The 24,315-nt window shown below is 39.5% G+C and overlaps 1 long non-coding RNA gene across 1 annotated transcript in view; it reads left to right on the forward strand.

The window, feature by feature from the left end:
* Positions 1-18,369, forward strand: part of LOC110741806 — an 84,296-nt gene extending 65,927 nt beyond the window's left edge. The window contains exon 3 of the long non-coding RNA XR_002518707.2: positions 16,075-18,369. This is a non-coding gene — a long non-coding RNA (uncharacterized LOC110741806). The remainder of the gene's footprint in view (positions 1-16,074) is intronic.
* Positions 18,370-24,315: the final 5,946 nt, after the last annotated feature.

Consider the following 24,315-nt stretch of genomic DNA (forward strand, 5'->3'; position numbering starts at 1 on the left):
ACTCCAGACCGTCAGTGTCCAACTCTCTGGAGGTCAAAGCGAGTCCTGCTCTTTCCCTAGCAGTCGCTTTGCTGCTCTCCTTTGTCCTGCCCTGAGGTCCAGAAGCCCTTGGACACAACTGTGAGGGTTTTAGGAATGTTTTTGTTTTCCTGACACCAGAGAAGCCTGTTTTAAACTTGCAAAATGACAACTTAAAAAAAAGTGCTGATGATTGGCAGATGCATGAAGCCCCGAGACCAAAACTATATTCACCTGCCAACCCACATACCATCCAAGACTAATTTTAGCTACAGTCTCAGTTTTAACCCTGTCTTCAACCGAGAAAGTGGTTGTCAAACTCCTCCTGTGCTGGGCTTGGAACCAGAGACTAGTGAGGCTGTGATCTTGCAGACATCCAGCACTTCCCTTTGCCCCAAAGCAATCTAAAAATGTTGCTCCAACACCGTATCTATCCAGTGGGCCATCTAGCATATAGGTAACTCAGCCATGGCTGAGAACAAAAATAAATAAACAACTTTGCTGTTAGCTATCATTTCTTACACACACACACACACACACACACACTCACCTGCACACACACTAATTCACACACAAACATAGACACACATACATGTACCACACTCACCCATATCCACCACCCCCTCTCCACTCCTCAACACTGACATGTTTCCACGCAGGCAGTGTGATGCAATGGAAAGATCCTTGACTTTGGAATTAAACCAAAGTGACCATGTGATTTTGGGCATATTAGCTAAAGTCTCACAGGCTCCATTTCTTTCTTCCTTTTTTTATTCTTTGAGATAAGGTCTTGTTATGTTGCCCAGGCTGGATCACAGGCATGATCATAGCACACTGCAGCCTTGAACTCCTGGCCTCAAGTGATCCTCCTGCCTCAGCCTCCTGAGTAGCCAGGACTACAGTTGCGTGCCACAGTGCCTGGCTCCTCAGTTTCTTAATCTGCAAAAAGGATGCAAATACTTACTTTATAGGATTTTTGTGAGGACTAGAAAGAAGTGAACTAACATATACAGGCAATGTGCTAAATGGGTACATACTACCAAAAATGTTTGTTCCTTTATACCCTACCTTCCCCCAGAGTGTATAGTCTACACTCTCACACACACAGTAATACTCATACACTATAGAGTATTATTTCTCAAAAGTATGCCCATTCTCCTATCAAGACCCACCATCTAAATTTAATGCAGGGAAACCACTGCCCTCTCTCTTCCTATTGCTCACATGGAAAGTATCCTGGAATTCTTTGACTACTGACCCCCAATTGAGTGAAGATTCTCTGATAACCAAGCCTGATACGCTGAGTTTTCATTCTCACATCTCCTGTATTCTTGACAGCTGCAGAGCAGGTACGTCGATGGTGAGAGATGGGACTGTGATACAAATAATTAAAACCCTGATGTCAGAAAGAGCTGATGGCTCTTTCTGGGCCTCTTAATGTGAGATCTGAAGAGGAAAAAACGGTGAGAGTATGTCTCCACTCCTTCTCAAGAGGCTTGGGGCCCACAGGTTTCCTCCCATCTCCCCTGTATCAGCAAGGATGCTTTCAGCTGCTGTAAGTAACAGAGAACACAACTGGAAGCAATGTGAACTGTAAGAACAATTATCTTACTGAGAAGTAGGATGGAAACAAGTGATTTCAGGGTTGGTGCAGTGGCTCCACCACATCATGAAGACTCGGGTGCATCCCATTTGTCCATTTGCCATCTGCATTTTGGTGGTGTCTCCCCTTAGGATCATGAGTTGACCACAGTAGTCCAAGGTGCTACATTTCCTCATCAAATGGGGGAAGAAAGCATTATGCAGGAGGAAAATCTTTCCCAGAAGCCGCTCAACAGGTTCCATAGGCCAGAATTAGGCTATATACTCACTCCTCAGCTGCAAGGGGAGCTGGAAAAATGGGTGAATGGCATTGTCACCTCTGCAGAGGGCAATGGGCTCTTCGGCAAGGAAGACAGGTTGAGGGGATGCTTTTCGGGTAGGCAAACATGGGCATCTGCCAGATTTCCCTGGTTTCTAGTTCTCCAAACATCAGACAGCAATATCTGAAAAGTCCAAGTCCCACTTGTCCACACCCAGCTTGTTTTCTCTGTAGCTTGCAAACTGTTGCTGGAATGTGGAGGTTCCTGGTTCCGGCTCATGGTACACCGCTTCCTGTCATCATCTCCTGTCATTTTGTTCTGTTGGCCAGAGCCCAAATCATAGGTGCCAGTTTGTCAGCAGTCTGACTGGTGGCTCCAATACTTGTTGCACTCTTCTCATTGTGTCCTTGAAAAGCTGTCTTCCTGCTGTGCCTGTATCCAAGCAGCTCTATTCCCCTTCAATAGAGTGTGAATCCTGTCTTCAGGCAGGTGGAACTTCAAGACAGCCTTCTCTGGCTGACTTTAATAGGGTCTGGCAGCGTGTTGTCTGGTTTCTTTGTTTTGTCTCCTTACTCATTAGTCTAAGAGAACACAATTATAGCAATAACTCAGGGGGTCGCACTCGTGGAAGGGCACTGCTGTGATTCTCCTCCCAATGGGTTGGTTTCCAGAAGTGCTTGTGTGCACTGATTCACATTGTGTTTCTGGTGGATACAGTTGAGTATTTGTTCCCTGCCTAAATCTCATGTTGAAATGTAATCCCCAATGTTGGAGGTAGGGCTTGATGGGAGGTGATTGGGTCATGGGGGCTAATCCCTCATGAATGGCTTAGTGCTGTCCTCATGATAGTGAGTTCTCACAAGATCTTGTTGTTTAAAGTGTGTGGCACCTCCCCTCCACCTCCCACTCCTGCTTTCGCCATGAGATGTGCGAGCTCCCAGTTTGCCTTCCATCATGACTGTAGCTTCCAGAGGCTTCCCCAGAAGCAGATGCCGGCGCTATGCTTCCTGTACAGCCTGCAGAACCGTGAGCCAATTAAGTCTCTTATAAATTACCCAGTCTCAGATATTTCTTTATAGCAATGCAAGAATGGCCTAATACACTGACTCATCAGTTATAATTATATCAGACAGTTTAAAACAGAAACCTGATTGTGATGAACCAAACAGAGATTTTATTTTTATCATGCAAAAAGAAATCTGGAGGAAGTCTGTCTAGAACTGATACAATATACTCACGGTCCTTTCAGAGACCCAGGCTTCCTCATTCTTCCTGCTTTACCATCTGTAGTGTGTGGCTTCTGTGCTCATGTTTGCAAGATGACTGTTCCTCCAGTGATTGCATTCATTCAGGCAGGGAAAGGGCTGAACTTTTCTTTTTCCCTTTCTTTCTTTTCTTTCCTTCCTTCCCTCTCCCTCCCTCCCTCCCTCTCTCTCTCTTTCTTTCTTTCTTTCTTTCTTTCTTTCTTTCTTTCTTTCTTTCTTTTTTTTCCTTTCTTTCTTTCTTTCTTTCCTTTCTCTCTCCACTCTTTCTTTCCTTTCTTCTTTCTTTCTTTCTTTTGTTCCGTTTCTTTTTTTTTTCTCTCTTTCCTCCTTCCTTCCTTCCTTCCTTCCTTCCTTCCTTCCTTCCTTCCTTCCTTCCTTCCTTCCTTCCCTCCCTCCTTCCTTTTCTTTCCTTCATAAAGGTTGTAGGTTAAGGATTTTCTGGACTATCCATTGCTGTTCTTCTGTATTGTCCGAAAACACCTCCCATAGTCCTTAGAAGCTTCCTGCAAAGGAATCTAAGGGAGATATGAATGCACGTTGCCCAATAAATTGGTGTTCTAATAAGGAAGAGGAAAGAATGGATACTGGGTTGGCAGCTAACAGCATCTGCTATGGAAATCCCTCCCTTCAGGTCAGGTGTGTTCTGGGGGAAAGGACAGTAAACCTGAGAGTCATGGATACGGTCCCATTCGCCATATTCCCCCAAGGCACTTAGTCCCTACTTGTGAAGAGTGCCTTAAGAACCTCCTAAATTTTGCAGAACACTGCTAGATATTTGCATAGGGGCATTTCTGCAGGATCCCTGGTTTCCTAAAATGATAAATATTCACTTGAGCCTTTTGTCTGTCTCCTTCTCTCCCTTCCTCAGTCTCTCTCTTCCTTCCTTCCACAAATAATTTTTGAGTCCCTCATATGCATCAGGTAATATGCTAGGCACCTAGGGATAAAGGCAGATGTTGCTCCTTACTCTCCCGAACAAATGCAAATTTGGCTACTGGAGGTCAGACAAGAATTGTGACTCTCAGGTGGACATCACCTGTTTGGAAGCAGCCAGGCAAGGGAGTGTGCTGTGGCTTGCAATGAGTTCAAGGGATTTCTGGAAAATGTGTTTGAGTAGTCTGCCATATTTGTGAAAAGTTACTCTGAGAGGGAAGACATAGGCCCTGGATCTTTCTGAAGGGCTGAAGTCATCCCTGATCCTCCAGCTGTTGATATCACACATGTATGTGGGAAGCTTGTTTTCCCAGTGACAGATGGCTGGACAAGTCAACTCAACTTCACACAGCATGGCGCCAGACTCTCCTTGGCTCCCACTCCCATCAGTCAGGATTCTTGCTGGTGATGTATGCAGGAGGTACACCAGCAGGGGAGACCAGGCCTAAAGAGGCTTATGGCAGTACAGTCACACATCCATGTCTGGGTCACAACTCTTTCTTGAAAAGTTCTTAACCTGTAGATGAGAAAGCTGTGCATAACATCCAATTACACATGAAAGGGAGAGGTGTCTGCTGGGGAAAATCTGAATTAATCAGGAATGGCTATTAAAATGTTCTATTATTAATAACTACTTACACTTTTAAACAAGTTTTACCTTTCAAAATGATAATGTATACTTGATCTCATTTGGGCTTTACAAGAATTTTACTGTAAAATCTATATCATTTTACATATTGAAATATTTATAACTCTTTTTCTTCCACCTAACAAAGCCAATAAAATGTCCACAGCCACTGAATATTAATATCTTAGGAACACTAAACTTCAAATGTTTTACTTTCTCCTTTTGTTTGCTTCATGATCCTTTTATTTTCCCACATGTGTTTTTGTTCTTGTCCAGTTCTCCCCTGACCTATACATGTTTTTGTTACTCCCAGAGCATCTTTATCCCTGGTATTTTATTTTTGATGTTCTACTGCAGCTCATTTCTTTTGTTCATTTTTTGCTTTTTGAGTTTTTAGAGACAATGTTATTGAGGTATAATTGGCGTATATTAATAGTAAACCACACATATTTCAAAGTAATAATCTGATATGTGTTGACATATGTATAAACCCATTAAACCATCGCTACTGTCAAGACAGTGAACATACTCATTTATTTCAAGTGCCTTCAGTGGGTCTTTATTATTTGTAATCAAAAGAAACTTAACTCAGATACCATCTTATTGACATTTTCTGGTTCTTAATACATTTGTGGGAACTCTCCTCCTGGTTCTGTACCCTTGGGGCTGTCAGTTCACCCTGAACCTCGGCTCTAATAAGTGACCCCATAGTCCATGCATCACTACCTCCCATTTCTCTTTCAGCAAGTCCTGTCCATCTCATGGAGTGGTTGAAAGAGCACAGTCTGGAGTTGGGAGACTGAGACCACACTACTGCCTTGCCTCTTTTCAGATGTGTGACTTTGGACAATGATGATAATCATGATGTAGATTTCACCAGGTTGTTTAGGACCACATGAGAATCTCTTTATGTAACAGGCTGCTAATATGGAAGTCTGTGTATAGACATCAAGTCAGATATACGTGATATTTCAAAACCATATCACTAAATGGACAATTTACAAAGAAAATGTCATCAAACTGGCTCAAGACCTCTTGAATCCTTGCCTATTTTAAGGCAAGGAAAAGAGCGAAGAAAGGAGAGAGGAACAGAGATTGTATGAGGGAAGTATTTTCTTGAGAGAGAACTATTGCCATGATGTATATCCCCCATACCTTGAAGTCCATTGGGAGCAGATGGCTTCAAGGCATCCATTCAGAGAACTTGTCATGTGTCCCTGTGGTTGGGGGAAGAGGTCTAGCAGCAGCAGGATAGGTGAATTTCTTGACCTCCAAGGGATGTGGAGGGCTAGGGGTTATAGAAGGGTTTCTCTGTGGTCAGAAGTTGGCCTCACTGGAGGGAGAAATGGGCTGGAAGAGCCCAGGAGGCCCTGACAGTCTGTGTGGAGTGGACTACAGAGGTCGGTGGTGACTGACAGGGTGCGGTCCCCTGAGGAGCACAAGGCAGGACCCATTGGTGGGAGTGGCCAGAGAGGAAGAGCAGAGAGGCTTCCAGGGAGCCCAAGAAAGCATCTGTAGGGGAAGGAGTCTGTCTACCTGGCCATGAGAGCTGAAGCTATCAGCCACAGATAAATTCCTTGTCCCGCCTTACTCCTTCTCTTTTCATTCCCCATATGCCAGCCTGGGAGCAACTTCATGCCACCTCCAAGGAGTTTGGAAGCATGGGGAGGAGTCCCATCTTTGTGGGCATTTTATAACTTCCGAATTGGGAGATGTTTCTTAAGAGTGAGTAGAAAAGTCATAAGAGGCCGGTTGTGGTGGCTCACGCCTATAATCCCAGCACTTTGGGAGGCTGAGACAAGTGGATCACTTGAGACTGGGAGTTCAAGACCAGCCTGGCCAACATGGTGAAACCCTGTCTCCACTAAAAATACAAAAATTAGCCAGGCGTGGCGGTGGGCGCCTGTAATTCCAGCTACTTGGGAGGCTGAGGCATGAGAATTGCTTGAGCCCAGGAGGTGGAGGTTGCAATGAGCCAAGATTATATCACTGCACTCCAGCCTGGGTGACAGAGTGAGACTCTGTCTCAGAAAAAAAAAAAAAGAAAAAAGAAAAGTCATGAGACCTGACCATACATTCATCTAGAAAAAGGATATTTTAAAGGGAAAGGGAAAGATAAATTAAAATTATGTGTGTGCGCTTTTTTTTAGTTTTAATTTAATTTTTTTTTTTTTTTTTTTTTGAGACACAATCTCACTCTGTTGCCCAGGCTGAAGTGCAGTGGTGCGATCTTGGCTCAGTGCAACCTCCGCCGCCCAGGTTCAAGTGATTCCCATGACTCAGCCCCTCGAGTAGCTGGGATTACAGGTGTGTGCCACCACGCCCAGTTAATATTTTTGTATTTTTAGCAGAGACGCGGTTTCACCAAGTTGGCCAGGCTGGTCTCGAACTCCTGACCTCAAGTAATCCACCCACCTTGGCCTCCCAAAGTTTTGGGATTACAGACGTGAGCCACCATGCCTGGCAAAATTGTGTTATTATTATGTTATTAATATATTATACAAATGACACTCAAACTGTAAAATATGCAATCTTAGTTACTGTTTTAGACTGCATTGCTATAAAGGAATACCTGAGGCTAGGTAGTTGTTAAAGAAAAGGGGTTTATTTGGCTCATGGTTCTGCAGGCTATACAACTGTACAAGAAGCATGGCACCAGGCCCCACCTCCAATGCTGGGAATCAAATTTCAATCTGAGATTTGGAGGGGACAAATATCCAAACTATACCTGTTACTATGTTCAGTACATCCTTTACCTCCAGTGCTTTTCTTCTTGCATACTTAAGGTTCTCAATCTTAAGCTGCATTGAATTGTCTGGAGGTCTTGGCGAAGCATGGATTTCTGGACCCCACCCCCAGAGTGTTTGATTCAGTGGGTCTAGGGTGGGAGGCCAAGTGTCTGAATTTCTCACAAGTTCCCAGATGATACTGATGCTGCTAGTTTGAGGACCACACCTGGAGGGCCACTGCTCTACAATCCTGATGCTCAAACTCGGCTGCCACTGGCACCACCTGGGGAGATCCAACAACTAGTGATGCTTTGGCCCTACCTCCAGATGCGTTATTTAATTCATGTCGCCTGTCCATCATGGATTAAACACTCTCCAGGAATTAGAGGTGGAATATTTATTTTTAGTTAAGTCTGTGTTTTACTTACCTCCTCATTGAGGATTTTTGCCTTACACATTTTCAATATTATTTGAATTATTAACAACAAGCATAACTCATTTTATAACTAGTAAGCAAAATTGTGACTTTATTCTTCTCTTCAATTATGTCCATTTTAACATGTGTCATAACTCTTTATTTATTTATTTGAGACAGACACTCGTTCTGTTGCTTAGGCTGGAGTACAGTGGTGCGACCTCGGCTCACTGCAACCTCCGGCTCCCAGGTTCAAGCGGCTCTCCTACCTCAGTCTCCTGAGTAGCTGAGACTTCAAGCATGCACCACCACGCTCGGCTAATTTTGTATTTTTAGTGGAGATGGGGTTTCACCATGTTGGCCAGGCTGGTGTCGTACTCCTGACTTCAAGTCATCTGCCTACTCAGCCTCCCAAAGTGCTGGGATTACAGGTGTGAGCCACTGTGCCTGGCTAACATGGACCATAACTCTTTAAATCCAAAAGGATGTTTGAAACTCTCCTTCTTTCATTATTTCTCTTAGGAAAAAAAATTTCTTCTTTGTCTAATAAGATGTAGCTCATCCCCAATTCTGCAAAATTTCTGGCCTATTGAGAAGCTAATTTCAGTTATTACTATGGGATGTTGAAAAATACTTTATCTTACACCTTATCCTTCACAATCTCTAAGTTTTCCCTCCTACCATCCAGAAAATTCTACTAATTTACTTCTCTTTCTGGTGTGTATATTCCAGGCAGGTGTATGTAAATGTTCTTTATTCACATGTCCTCACAAATCAATAGAAATCATTATTGAAGGCTTAGAATGCACCAGATATTGTGAGAATTATTTCCATTTTACATATCAGAAAACAAAAGCTTAAAAGGTCTCCAAATTCATAATTAGAGAATTATGTATATAGCTTTATAGGTCCCCTTTTGTCCAAATACTTACTATCAACTGTTAGTAAACAAAGAGAAGGAATGCATTCAATTTTGACTAGTCCAGTAGCCCACTGGCCATTAATTCTTCAGTTGAACTTCCCAAACTCTTCCCAGAGACCCTACTTGATATAGGTTGAGTTTTGATGACTTTCCACGTGTATACCTTTTAAAAGGTATAGTTGAAGTGTTCTTGCACAAAGGAAAGATTACTTTTGGGAGGCAGCTTCACATTTTGTTATTCCCAGTCTCCCGTTCATCTGCAGCATTTTAAATATGCATCTGGCAACTAAGATTTTCCAACATCTTCGTTTTGTATATTAAACACAATTCTACTTCGATAGCATTCCCTTTGCCTATTATTGACATGTGGGAAAATCCCTAAACCCACTCCCTTTATGTATAATACAAATGCTCTCTAGGCATTAAGCTTTATTTCTTGCAGTAAAATCATATCCACTTTCTTCTCTCTTAGGGCCATGCCAACTGTGACTTTAATGTTTTGAATCTTACTATTTTTATACATTCTTAAATTGTGCCTTTGCTATATGGATGTAATTTTACTAAGACTTACCCTTTGATTTCTTTCTCCTCTTTGCTTCCAATCTTTCCTCTTCCAGGATTGGGGTCCCTGTGTTCTGAACCCACGATTCTTATTTACTTTGGGCTTCCTCCACCTTAATTCTTCTGTTGTCTTCTTTTCCTCCACTGTTGATTCGTTTAGACATAGGTGACAGCTTCCTTTTCTTTTCATGAGTTAGCTTTTCCCCAACACTTTTGCCCATAGCTTTTATGAATTTACTATTTTATTACCTTATTTACTTATTTGCTCATAAGAAATTTATTAAAATATTTCAAAACACATACAAGTTTGAAACATTTTATAGTGAACACCCATATACTCACCACTCAGATCCCAGAGTTAACATTTTAGTATACTTTCTTTATCACAAGTCTACTCACCTATTCACTTCTTTTTCTATCCATCAAATCAACTTCTTTTTTGATGCATTTCAAATTGAATGGCAGGCATCAGTACCCATCACCTCTGCAGACCTCAGCAACATAATAAGTTTAATATTGGTCTATGGTTCTTTTTTTAAGGTAAAATTTATGTAAAATGAAACACATAAAACAAATTTGCTGTATGATGTTTTGACAAATACCTGTACCTGTATAATCTAAATCCCTATTAAGATATAGAACATTACCCCCCAAATTCCCTTTATCCTTTTTCAAAAATCTTGTTGTATCCACTCTTCCCATAGACAACTGTTCTTCTGATTTTTATCTACTATATGTTAATTCAAACATCCTATATGAAGTATACATCTTCTGTGTAATATTTCTTTAAATATAAATTTAAAAAATAAAGATAGGGTCTCACTCTGTTCCCCAGGCTGGGGTTCAGCGGTGCAATCATGGCTCACAGCAGCCTTGACCTCTCAGGCTCAAGTGATCCTTCCACCTCAGTCTCCTAAGTAGCTGAGACTACAGGCATGTGCCACCATGCCCAGATAATTTTTTATTTTGGATTTTCTTTTAGAGATGGGGTTTTGCCATATTGCCTAGGCTGGTCTTGAACTGCTGGACTCAAGTGATCCGCCCACCTTAGCCTCCCAAACCGCTGGGATTACAGGCATGAGCCACTGCACCCAGCCAAGATTCTTTCTCTCAGTGTGTTTTTGCAATTCCTCGTGTCATTCCCAGTATGAGCAGTTTGTGAAGCGGTATCCATTGTGTGAATATACCACCGTGAGTTTGTCCATTCGCCTGTTGTTGGACACTGGGTTGTTTCCACTTTTGGCCTATTGTAAATAAACCTGTGATAAAAATTCTTGTATGAGTGTTTTTATAGTCAGATGTTATTTCTCTTGGCAAAATTTCTGGGAATGAGTTGCTGGGTTACCTTGAGGCCTTTTCACAATCTTGCGCATCACTTTCTAGTGATTTCTTTTTGGTCTCTTTCCTATTTTTTTTTTTTTTTTTTGAGATGGTGTCTCGCTCTGTCACCCAGGCTAGAGTGCAGTGGCATGATCTCGGCTTACTGCAACCTCTGCCTGCCGGGTTCAGGTGCGATCTTGGCTCACTGCAACCTCCGCCTCCCAGGTTCAAGCGATTCTCCGGCCTCAGCCTCCAGAGTAACTGGAATTATAGGCGCGTGCCACCAGGCCTGACTAATTTTTGTATTTTTAGTAGAGACGAGGTTTCACCATGTGGTCAGACTGGTCTCGAACTCCTGACCTTGTTGACTTCCCAAAGTGTGTTGGGATTACAGGCATGAACCACCGCGCCAGCCCCCCAGGTCCGCCTTCTTTTTTTTTTGAGATGGGAGTTTCACTCTCGTCATCTAGGCTGGAGTGCAGTGGCACTATCTTGGCTCACTGCAACCTCCGCCTCCCAGGTTCAAGTGATTCTCCTGCCTCAGCCTCTCGGAGTAGCTGGGACTAAAGGCATGTGCCACTATGCCTGGCTATTTTTCGTATTTTTAGTAGATATAGGGTTTCACCATGCTGGCCAGGTTAGTCTTTAACTCTTGACCTCAGATGATCCACCCATTTTGGCCTCCCAAAGTGCTGGGATTACAGGTGTGAGCCACCACGCCTGACCTCCAATTTTTTTTTTTTTTTTTTTAAGCACTCTCAACAAATGCTTTGATCTCTTTCTACCATTCTTTTCCTTCTACCAATACCTGAAATCTATTGTCTTCCTGACTTCTAGCCTCAATCTCATTTTGAAGTCATAGCGTGCTCCCTGCCTTCTCTGGGGGCACATACACTAACTCCATGGTTTATCTCGCTCTCTCTTTTTTTTTTTTTGAGACACTCTTACTGTTTGGCCAAGCTGGAGTGTGGTGGTGCGATCTCGGCTTACTGCAACCTCTGCCTCCTGGGTTTCAGCTGCCACAGCCTCCCGAGTAGCTGGGACTACAGGTGTGCACCACCAGGCCCTGCTAATTTTTGTAGTTTTAGTAGAGATAAGGTTTTACCATGTTGCCCAGCCTGGTCTTGAACCCCCGGCCTCAAGAGATCCACCCATCTCAGCCTCTCAAAGTGCTGGGATTACAGGTGTGAGACACTGTCCCCAGTCTTTCTTACTTTTTATGTGCTAGAGTCTCGCTTTTTTCATACTTTTAAATTTTTTTAGAGACAGCATTCCCCATGTCAAACCCCTTCTTTGTCTGCTACTTTGCTGGAACTATTACTCTATCTTAGTATATAACTCATGGGAAGTTTCCTGGAGGAGGCAGGCCTTGAGCTACAAAGGGCTAATCTAACATGTAAAGGACTGCTAGAAATCACTAGGAGACAGACCTACAAACCAATAGAAAAATGAACCAAGGACAAGAACAGCCAGTTCATAGAAAAATAAATTGAAATGACCTTAACACATGAAAAGATGGTCAACTTTGCTTATAATAATAAGCAAAAACATAAAATAATATACACCATAGTATTAATATATAATCACACCAATTTGTATTATAATAGAATTTTATATTATGTCCATATTAATATATAATTATTAATTATACTCAATTCTGTCATTAATATATAATGTAATCATTATATTATATAATATATAATTATATGTTATAATACTTAATGTATAATATACTTGTATATGATATATAATATACTTGTATATGATATATAATATAATAATTTATTATATTTTATATTATATATTATATATTAATTATATAATTATATAACTAGCCATAATTAGTAATTACATTTATATATTAATATATTATGTTAATAGATAATATAATTATTATATAATAAAAATTATATATTAGTTATAATAATTAATGTATCATGATTGTATATTATATAATATAATAATTAATATATATTATATTATATATCATTATATATTAATGATATAACTAATAATAATTAGTAATTACATTATATATTAATACTTATATATTAATATGCTAATTATATATTATAATTATATATAATTATATAGTATATACGATATACTATATATGATTATAATGTATATTTATATATAATTATATGCTATATGGTATATATACTATATAGTATATATAGTATCATATTTACATATCAGTAATTGTGATATATGTTAATATGTTATAATACTATATAATTGTATGCTATATAATTGTATGCTATATAATAACTGTATGCTATATAATTATATTATATATTAATTATATATATAAAATAGCAAAAGGAATAATAAAAGAAGTGTCCATTAATGCTACAATAAAATATTACAGTAGTCCCCCTAACTGTGGTTTTGCTTTCCATGGTTTCCATTATCTGCGGTACAATACAACAAGATATTTTGAGAGAGCACATTTACGTAACTTTTATTACAGTATGTTGTTATAATTGTTTTATTTTATTATTAGTTATTTTTGTTACTCTCTTACAGTGCCTAATTCATAAATTAAACTTTATCCTGAGTCTGTATAGGAAAAACACAATACACACAGGGTATTGTGTGTATTCACTTGCATTCACTGGGAGTCTTTGATTGTATCCCTTGTGGATAAGTTGGGACTACTGTATTTCTCACCTATCAGGCTGGCAGAACCCTGATCCTCTAACTTTCAAGAATTTATAAAGATCAAGTCTGGCACACAGACTGGTTTCACACTTCTTTATGGTATTACTCGATGCTAGATAACACTAGAACAATGAATAGTACAATGATTATAGAGTCCTTAGGGTGGAAAATGACTCAATGGTTTTGCATCCAGCTAAACTGCGTAAAAGTAAATAAGCAATTGACAAATATTTTCAAATATGCCAGAACTTAAAGAATATATTCATGGCTGCCACATATGTCCACTTTTTGCATACACTCTAATATGAATGAATGGTGTTCCCTGGATATGTGCAGTGTATGGCTTGCACAGATGTACATAACAGTCTTGAATACAGTTCATGTAAGATCTTGAAAAAACACTAAAGGACAAAATTTAGCTGTCCAAAAGATGAATACAGAAGCAGAACATAAAGATTGACAGGAATAAAACTAATACAGCAGTGGCAATTATGGTTACGGAACATGTAAAAGTTATAAAGAAAGGCATTGTAGAAAAATAAACTAAAAGCACCAGATGGTAGAGGAAGTGAGAAGGCGGGCAACAGTGTAAGTATCAGATCTTCTCCTTTTTCATAGCAGGTGATGCAAAGATATTAAGTTTGCTAAATCAAGCAACAGGATACCAGTACATGCACACATATAAAGTAAAATAATAGAAGAAACAAATATAACTAACCAAAAATGAGTAATAAAGGGGAGAGAAGGGAAGGAGGAGATTTGTTAATTTCATCTTCATTTATAATGTGGGCCAACAGATTTTTCTTAGCAACAGAGAATTAAGTTGGATTTTTCCTATATATTAAAAATCAATAAATAAAAATTATAAATATCACTGTTTGAAAAGCAAAAACATTACTGTTAAAAGGCTAGGCTCTGGCTGGGAATAGTGGCTCATACTTGTAATCCCAGCACTTTGGGAGGCCAAAGCAGGAGGATCACTCTAGGTCAGGAGTTTGAGACTAGCTTGGGCAAAATAGCAAGTCTCCATTTCTACAAAAAATCAAAATAAAAAACTGTGCTTCCAAGTCAGACTCTCTGGCTTTGAATTCTAGCTCACTTGTTAGTTGTGATACCTTAAGCAAATTCATAGAACTTTCTGTTCCTTAGTTCTCCCATTTGTAAAGTGAGATTTTACCACAGGTTGAGCATTCCTTATCTGAAATACTTGGGACCTGAAGTGTTTTGGATTTTGAATTTTTTCAGATTTTATAATATTTGCATATACATAATGAGATATCTTGGGGATGAAACACATATAAATGCAAAATTCCTTTATGTTTCACATATGCCTTTTACACATAGCTTGAAGGTAATTTTATACAAGACGTTTAATAATTTTGTGCATTTTGACTGTGACCTGTCACATGAGGTCAGGTATGAAATTGTCCACTTGTGGCATCATGTTGGTGCTCAGAAAGTTTCAGATTTTGGAGTATTTTGGATTTTCAGACTTCATAAGGTTGTGAGGAATGAATGTAATAATGAATCTAAAATGCTTAGCCATAAATGCTCAATAAATGTTAGCTATTATTATTGCCATTTATTATTTTCATCATTAAGCATATATTAGACTTGCACAGAACACCAAATTGAAATAGATTCTGAACCATTGGGGTTCCTGTGCATATTCAATAGATAGAAATGCCACACTGACATGTCCCAGATATATTGAGAACAAAATACTGTTATTTTTAACATAGAGGCTACAGTTTTTGAAAAAGTCACAATATCAACATAATCAAATGACTTATCATTATTCTAGTAGAAGTCAAATGTCAGTCTTTTGCAAATCCCTGTCACGTCTGTGTGGAGATTATACTTCTATTTACCTAATATTTTTCTTTACTATTTACCTAATATTTTTATTTAAATCAATTTAAAATCTACTCACTTTTAAAAAACAATCTCATGTTAAGTAATTATATTCATAAAATAATTTTTGATGTTCAAATTTTTAAACATGTTATTAAATATGTGATTATAAAAATACTAGTCCATATGCCACCTAAAGTTATCTTGAGTACTACCAATGGTTCACATAATGCACTTTGGGGAGTTCTGTTTTTTATTCCTTTAATAATTCATTTTGAGCACCTACCGTGTAGTAGGTGCTGTTCTAGGCAGTTGAGGTATAGCAGCAAATTTAGCATAGAAAAATTCTTGCCCTCATGGAGCTTACATTCTAGCAAGATAACAAATAACATAAATACAATGTATAGTATGTAAGATGGTGATATGCATTATGCAGAAAGGGAAAGGAGAGATAGATAGCATTGGAGGAGGGACAAGGAGATAGATTGTCATTCATCCCGTTAGAAAGGTCCCATTCAGAAAAATCCTAAGATTGGGGAGTAAATAAGCCATATACGTATTTAGGGAAGAGAATTCCAGGCTAATGGAAGAGCAAGTTCAAAAGCCTTGGTGTAGAAGTATGCCTGGAATGTTCAAGGAACAACAGGAAGGTCAGCGTGTTTGGAGTACAGTGAGTGAGGAGGGGACAGGTAGATGAGGGAGGTCAGGAAAGTAATGAGGGCAAGGAGGTCAAGTACATCTACTCCTTTGCTTCTGCTGCTACTGGTGCTGCTGTGAATGCTGCTGTCACTAATTCTACTATTATTTTAAAATATTAAGAAGAGGAGAAGAGATATATTGAAGAGACATAGAGTTCCTAAATAAGTTTGTGTAAGAGCCTAATCCTTAAATTTTTGGCTACAGTTCTTTTGGTCTTTGCAAACCACCACATCCTGCTTGCTGCCTAACAATCCACTGCACAGATGAGGAGCAGAGCAAGATGGCTGGATAGAAGCCTTCACTGATTGTTCTCTCTATAGTAACACCAAATTGTACAACTATTCACACAAGAAAGTACCTTCATAAGAACCAAACATCAGGTAAGTGATCATAGTACCTGGTTTTAACTTCATTAGCACTGAAAGAGGCACTGAATAAAGTAGGAAAGATAGTCTTGAATTCCTGGTGCCACCCCTCCTGCCTCTCCCTGGCAGTGGCTGTGTGGCATGGAGGAAGAATTTGTGTGCTTGGGAGAGGGAGGGAGAGTGCCGTGATTGTGGGACTTTGCACTGGAACTCAGTGTTGCCCTGTCATGGTGGTAAGCAACACTGGGAAGAAATCATGAAGAGATGATGTAGACCACATAGAGGTCTAACTGATTTAGAACACCTGGAGGGAGCATTTAGACCAGCCCTGGCCAGAAGTGAATTACCCATTCCAGCAGTCAGTTCCTGAGTTCTGGCAAGCCTTGGCACCATGGGCTAAAGTGCTCTGGGGTTCTGAATAAACTTGAAAGGCGGTCTAGGCCATAAGGACTGCAATTCCTGGACAATTCTTGATGTTATTTTGGGCTCTGAGCCTGTGGACTAGTGGGGCATGCAACCTAGTGAGACACCAGTCAGGGAGACTAAAGGAGAGCTTACATCATCCCTCCCCCAACCACAGTCAGCACGTCTTGAAGCTCTTGGAGAGATTCCTTCCCTCTGCTTGAGGGGAGGAGAGGGAAGAGTAAAGATAACTTTGTCTTGCAACTCAGATACCAGTTCAGCCACAGTAGGATAGGGTACCAGGCAGAGTCATGATGCCCCCCTTCCAGGTCCTAGCTCCGGGACAACATTTCTAGACACATTGTGTGCCAGAAGGGAACCTGCTGCCTTGAAGTGAAGGACCAAGTCCTCGCAGGATTCACCACTTGCTGACTAAAGTGCCCCAAGGCCCTGAATAATCAGCAGTAATAACCCAGATAGTGTTTGTTGTCATCCTTGGGTGAGACTCCGAGATATGCTGTCTTCAGGTGTGACCCAGCACATTTCTAGCTGTGGTGGCTATGGAGAGTGACTCTTAATGCTTGAGAAAAGGAGAAGAGTAAATGGGACTTCATCTTGCAGCTTAGACACCAGCTTGGCAACAGTAGGGTAGAGCACAAAGCTGGTTCTTGCAGTCCTCAATTCCATGCCTTGGCTCTTGGACAGTATTTCTGGATGTGCCCTAGGCTAGAAGGGAGCCCACTGCCCTGAAGGAAGAGTCCTGGGTCTAGAAGCATTTACCACAACCTGACTGAAGTGCCACTGGTGTTTGAGTGAACACTGGTGTTTGGTGGTAGCCAGGTAGTACTTGCCATGGGCCTGAGGCAGTGGTGGCCATGGGGAAAGACTGCTCTGCTTGTGGAAAAAAAGAGAAGGGTGGGAAGGACTTTGTCTTTTGACTTTTGTGCCAGCTCAGAAACAGCAGAATAAAGCACCAGGTAGATTCCCGAGATTTCCAACTCCAGGCCTGGGCTCCTGGATGGCATCTCTGGAGCCACAGGGGCCAGGGGGATCTTGCTACCCTAAAGAGAAGGACATAGTCCAGCTGGCTTTGCCACCGGGTGATTATAGAGCCCTAGGGCCTTGAGTGAAGATAGGTGGTGGCCAGGCAAGGTTTACTATGGGCTTTGAGTGAGACCCAGTGCCATGCTAGCTTCAGGTCTGACTCAGCATAGTACCAGTGGTGGTGGCCACAGGGGTGCTTATGTCACCCTTCTCCCAGCTACAGGCAACTCAGCACAGAAAGATAGACTGTTTGGAAAAAAGTAAGGGAAGTAAACAAGAGTCTCTGTCTGGTCATCCAGAGAGAATTCTTCACGATCTTATCCAAGGCAGTACCTCTATAGGTCTGCAATAGCAACAGTATTACTAGGCTTGGGATACCCCCTAATGCAGATATGGCTGCAGTGACCCAAAATTTAAATTATAACACCCAAGCCCCTTCAAATACCTGGAAAGCCTTCCCAAGAAGGGCAGTACAAACAAGTCTAGATCATGAAGACTACAATAAATACCTAACTCTTCAATGCCCAGACACTGACAAACATCCACAAGCATCAAGACCATCCAGGAAAAGATGACCACACCAAACGAGCTAAATAAGGCACCAGGGACCAATCCTGTAGAGACAGAGATATGTGACCTTTCAGAAGGGGAATTCAAAATAGCTGTTTTGAGGAAACTCAATGAAATTCAAGATAACATGGAGAAGGAATTCAGAATCCTATGAGATACATTTAACAAAGAGATTGAAATAGTTAAAAAGAATCAAGCAGAAATTCTAGAACTGAAAAATGCAGTTGACATAGTGAAGAATGCACCAGAGTCTCTTAACAGAAGAATCGATCAAGCAGAAGGAAGAATTAGTCAGCTTGAAGATGGGCTATTTGAAAATACCTAGTCAGAGGAGTAAAAACAAAAGAAGAATAAAAAAGAATGATACATGTTTACAAGATCTAGAAAATAGCCTCAAAAGGGCAAATGTAAGAGTTATTGGCCTTAAGGAGGAAGTAGAGAAAGATATAGGGGTAGAAAGTTTATTCAAAGGGATAATACCAGATAACTTCCCAAACCTAGAGAAAGATAGCAATATTCAACTGTAAGAAGGTTATAAAACAACAGTAGATTTAATTCAAATAAGACCACCTCAAGGTATCTAATAATCAAGCTCCCAAAGGTCAAGGAAAAAGAAAGGATCCTAAAAGTGGCAAGAGAAAAGAAACAACGTACAATACAAAGAAACAAATAACAACCAATATGTCTGGCAGCAGACATTTTGGTGGAAAACTTACAGTCCAGGAGAGAGTAGCGTGACATAAAGTGCTGAAGGAAAAAACCTTTTATCCTAGAATAGCGTATCTGGCAAAAATATCCTTCAAACATGAAGGAGAAATAAAGTGTAGAATTTTCACTAGTTTTCTCTTTGCTTGTTAGTTAATTTGTTTATACAATCAATACTAAGTTACTATCAGTTTAAAATAATGAGTTATAAGATATTATTTGCAAGCCTCATGGTAATCTCAAATAAAAAAACATGCAATGGGTACACACACATACACACACACACAAAATAAAAAGCAAGAAATTAAAATACACCACCAGGGATAAAAAAAAGACAGGAAGGAAGGAAATAAGGAAGAGAAGACCACGAAACAGCTAGAAAACAAATGACAAAGTGGCAAGCATAAGTCCCTACTTATAAATAATAATGTTAAATGTAAAGGACTAAACTCTCCTATCAAAAGACAGTGTGGTGGAATGGATACAAAAAGGAGCTCCAACAATCTGTTGCCCATAAGAAACACACTTCACCTATAAAGAGACACATACACTGAAAATTAAGGGTTGGACAAAAGTATTCCATGCAAATGGAAACAAAAAAAGAGCAGGCATAGTTATATTTATATCAGATACAAAATAGATTTAGAGACAAAAAGTATAACAAGAGGCAAAGATGGTCATTATATAATGATAAAGCGATCAGTTTAGGAAAAGGATGTAACAATTGCATATATATATATGCACCTAACACTAGAGCACCCAGATATATAAAGCAAATATTATTAGAGCTAATGAGAGAGATACGCCTCAATACAATAACAGCTGGAGACTTCAACACTATACTTTCAGCATTGGACAGACCATCCAGACAGAAAAATCAACAAAGAAACATCAGACTTAATCTACACTATAGAACGAATGTACCTAATAGATATTTACAGACCATTTCATCCAAAGGCTGCAGAATACATTCTTCTTCTCTGTAAATGGATGATTTTTAAGGATGGAACATATGTTAGGCCACAAAAACAAGTCTTAAAAAATTCAAAAAATTGAAATAATGTCAAGTATCTCCTTTGACTGCAATGGAATAAAACTGGAAGTCAGTAACAAGAGGAATTTTGGAAACTACACTGTATTAGTCCATTCTCATGCTGCTATAAAGAACCGCTGGAGACTAGGCAATTTATAATGAAAAGAGATTTAATTGACTCCAAGTTCTGCAGGGGTGGGGAAGCCTCAGGAAACTTACAATTATGGTGGAAGGGGAAGCAAACATGTCCTTCATCACACGGTTGCAGGAAGGAGAATGAGAGCTGAGTGAAGGGAGAAGCCCCTTATAAAATCATCTGATCTTGTGAGGACTTACTCACTACCATGAGAATAGCATGGGGAAAACCACCCCCATTATTCAATTACCTCCCACTAGGTCCTTCCCACCACATGTGGGAGAGAACTACAAATCAAGATGAGATTTGGGTGGGGACACAGCCAAACCATATCATATAAAAACAGATGGAAATTAAACAATATGCTCCTGATTGACCAGTGGATCAATGAAGAAAGTAAGAAGGAAATCTAAAAATTTCTTGAAACAAATGATAATGGAAAAACAACATACCAAAACCTAAAGGATACAGCAAAAGCAATTCTAAGAGGGAAATTTATAGTTATATGCTTCTACATCAAAAAAGTAGAAAAAGTTCAAACACAAAACCTAATGATGCACATTATGGAGTTAAAAAAGCAAGAGTCAGCCAAACCCAAAATTAGTAGACGAACAGAAAAAATAAAATCAGAGCAGAAATAAATGAAATTGAAACGAAGAAAACAATATAAAATATCAATGAAACAAAAAGTCGGTTTTTTAAAAAGATAAAAAAAATTGACAAAACTTTAGTGAGACTAAGAAATAAAGAAGACCCAAATAAATAAAATCAGAGATGGAAAAAGGGTACATTACACTGATAACCATGGAAATTCAAAGGATTATTAGAGGCTACTATTAGCAACTATATGCCAATAAATTGGAAAACCTAGAAGAAATGGACAAATCCCTAGACACATACAACCTACCAAAATTGAATCATGAAGATCCAAAATCTGAACAGACCAATAACAAGTAATGAGATTGAAGCTGCAATAAAAAGTCACCCAGCAAAGAAAAGCCCAGGACCCAATGGCTTTACTGCTGAATTTTAAATAGAGGAGGAGGGAATACCTCCAAATTCATTCTACAAGGCCAGTATTAGCCTGATACCAAAACCAGAGAAAGACACATGAAAAAAAGAGAACTACAGACCAATATCCCTGATGAACACTGATGCGAAAATCCTCAACAAAACACCCACAAACTTAATTCGACAACACATTAAAAAGATCATTCATCATGAGCAAGTGGGATTTATCCCTAGCATGCAAGGACAATTCAACATATGCAAATCAATCAATGCGATATATCATGTCGACATAATAAAGGATAAAAACCATATGACCACCTCAAGCAATGCTGAAAGAACAGTTGATAAAATTCAACATCCCTTCATGATAAAAACCCTCAAAAAAACTGGGCATAAAAGCAATATACCTCAACGTAATAAAAACCATATATGACAGACCCACAGCTAGTATCATATTGAGTGGGGGAAAAACTGAATGCCTTTCCTCTAAGATCTGGAACATGACAAGGATGTCCACTTTCACCACTCTTATTTAACATGGTACTGGAATCCCTAGCTAGAGCAATCAGACAAGAGAAATAAATAAAGGGCATCCAGATTGGAAAAGAAGAAGTAAAATCATCCTTTTTTTTTTTTTTTTTTTTTTTGCAGAGGATATGATCATCTATTTGGCAAAACTTAAGACTCCACCGAAAAACTCTTAGAACTCATAAACAAATTCAGTCAAGTTGCATATCTTGACTAAACATGTCAACATACAAAAATCAGTAGCATTTCTATATGCCAACAGTGAACAATCTGAAAAAGAAATAATAATATTAATGCCACTTATGACAGCCATAAATAAAATTAAATTCCTAGGAATAAACTTAACTAAAGAAGTGAAAGATCTCGGCAATGAAAACTATAAAACATTGATACAAAGCATTGAAGAAGATATATAAAAAAAGGAAAGGTATTCTATGTTCTTGGACTGGAAGAATCAATATTGTTAAAATGTCCATACTGCTCAAAGCAATCTACAGATTCAATGTAATTCCTATCAAAATACCAGTGATGTTCTTCACAGAAATAGAAAAATCAATCCTAAAGTTTATATGGGACTACAAAAGAGCCAGAATAGCCAAAGCTATGCTGAGCAGAAAGAACAAAACTGGAGGAATCACATTACTTGACTTCACATTTTACTACAGAGTCATAGTAACCAAAACAGCATAAAAACAAACATATAGACCAATGGAATAGAAGAGAGAACTCAGAAACAAATCCATGTATTGACAATAAAGTCATTTTTGACAAAGGTGCTAAAAATATACATTGGAGGAAAAGACAGTCTCTTTAATAAATGGTGCTGGGAACACAGAATTTAAGGAAGAATGAAACTAGACCCTTATCTTTCACCATATACAAAAATCACAACCAAGTGAATTAAAGACTTCAATCTAAGACCTCAAACTTTGAATTACTAAAAGAAAATATTGGGGAAACTCTCGAGGACACTGAACTAGGCAAAGATTTGTTGAGTAATATCCCCAAAGCACAGGCAGCGAAAGCAAAATTGGACAAATGGGCTTATATCAAGTTAAAAAGATTCTGCACAGCAATCACAACAATCAACAAAGTGAAGAGACAACCCACACAATTGGAGGAAATATTTGCAAACTGCCAATCTGACAAGGGATTGATAGCCAGAATATATAACGAGCTCAAACAACTTTATAGGAAAAGATTAATAATCCAATTAAAAAATGGACAAAAAATCTGAATAAACACTTCTTGAAAGAAGACATACAAATGACAAACAGGTATGTAGAAAGGTGTTCAACATCACTGATCATCAAATAAATGAAAATCAAAACTACAGTGAGATATTGGGCATGGTGGTTCACGACCACAATCCCAACACTTTGGGAGGTCAAGTCAAGGTAGAAGGATCCCTTGATTCCAGGAGTTTGAGAACAGCCTGGGCAACATAGTGAGACCTCATCTCATCTTAAAAATATAAAAAAAACAGGCATGGTGGCGCACACTTGTAGTTCACCTCAGCTTCCTGAGTAGAGGTGGGAGGATTGCTTGAGACCATGAGTTTGAGGTTGCAGAGAACTCTGATCATGCCACTGCACTCCAGCCTGGGTAACAGCAAGACCCTGTCTTAAAAAAAGAAAATACAATGAGATATCATTTTATTCCAGTTAAATGTCTTTTATGCAATAACAAATGCTGGGGAGGATGTAGAGAAAGGGAACCCTTGTTCACTGTTGGTGGGACTGTAAATTAGTACAGCCACTATGGAGAACAGTTTGGAGCTTCCCCAGAAAACTAAAAATAGAGAAAGCATATGATTAGCAATCCCCCTACTAGGTATATGCCCAAAAGAAAGGAAATCAGTATTTCGAAGAGGACTATTTGCACTCCCATGTTCATTGCAGCACTATTCACAATAGCCAAGATTTGGAAGCAACCTAAGTGTCCATCAACAGATGAATGGATAAAGAAAATGTGGTACATATACACAATGGAGTACTATTCCACCATAAAAAGAATGAGATCCTGTCATTTGTAACACCACGGATGGAACTGGAGGTCACTATGTTAAGTGAAATAAACCAGGCCCAGAAGGACAAACTTCACATGTTCTCACTTATTTGTGGGAGCTAAAAATTACAATGAGTGGCCGGGCGCGGTGGCTCAAGCCTGTAATCCCAGCACTTTGGGAGGCCGAGGCGGGTGGATCACGAGGTCAGGAGATCGAGACCATCCTGGCTAACATGGTGAAACCCCGTCTCTACTAAAAATACAAAAAACTAGCCGGGCGTGGTGGCGGGCGCCTGTAGTCCCAGCTACTCGGAGGCTGAGGCGGGAGAATGGCGTGAACCCGGGAGGCGGAGCTTGCAGTGAGCCGAGATCGCGCCACTGCACTCCAGCCTGGGCGACAGAGCGAGACTCCGTCTCAAAAAAAAAAAAAAAAAAAAATTACAATGAGTGCATTCATGGAGACTAAGAGTAGAATGATGGTTACTAGAGCCTGGGAAGGGTAGTTGGGGTAAGGAAGGGAGGATGGTTAATGGATACAAAAATATAGTTAGATAGAATGAATAAGATCTGGTATTTAATAGCACAGTAGGGCAACTACAATCAACAAAAATTTATTGTACATTTTAAAATAACTAAAATAATAT

The sequence above is a fragment of the Papio anubis genome, chromosome 19 (assembly GCF_008728515.1).
Source record: "Papio anubis isolate 15944 chromosome 19, Panubis1.0, whole genome shotgun sequence".
NCBI lineage: Eukaryota > Metazoa > Chordata > Mammalia > Primates > Cercopithecidae > Papio > Papio anubis.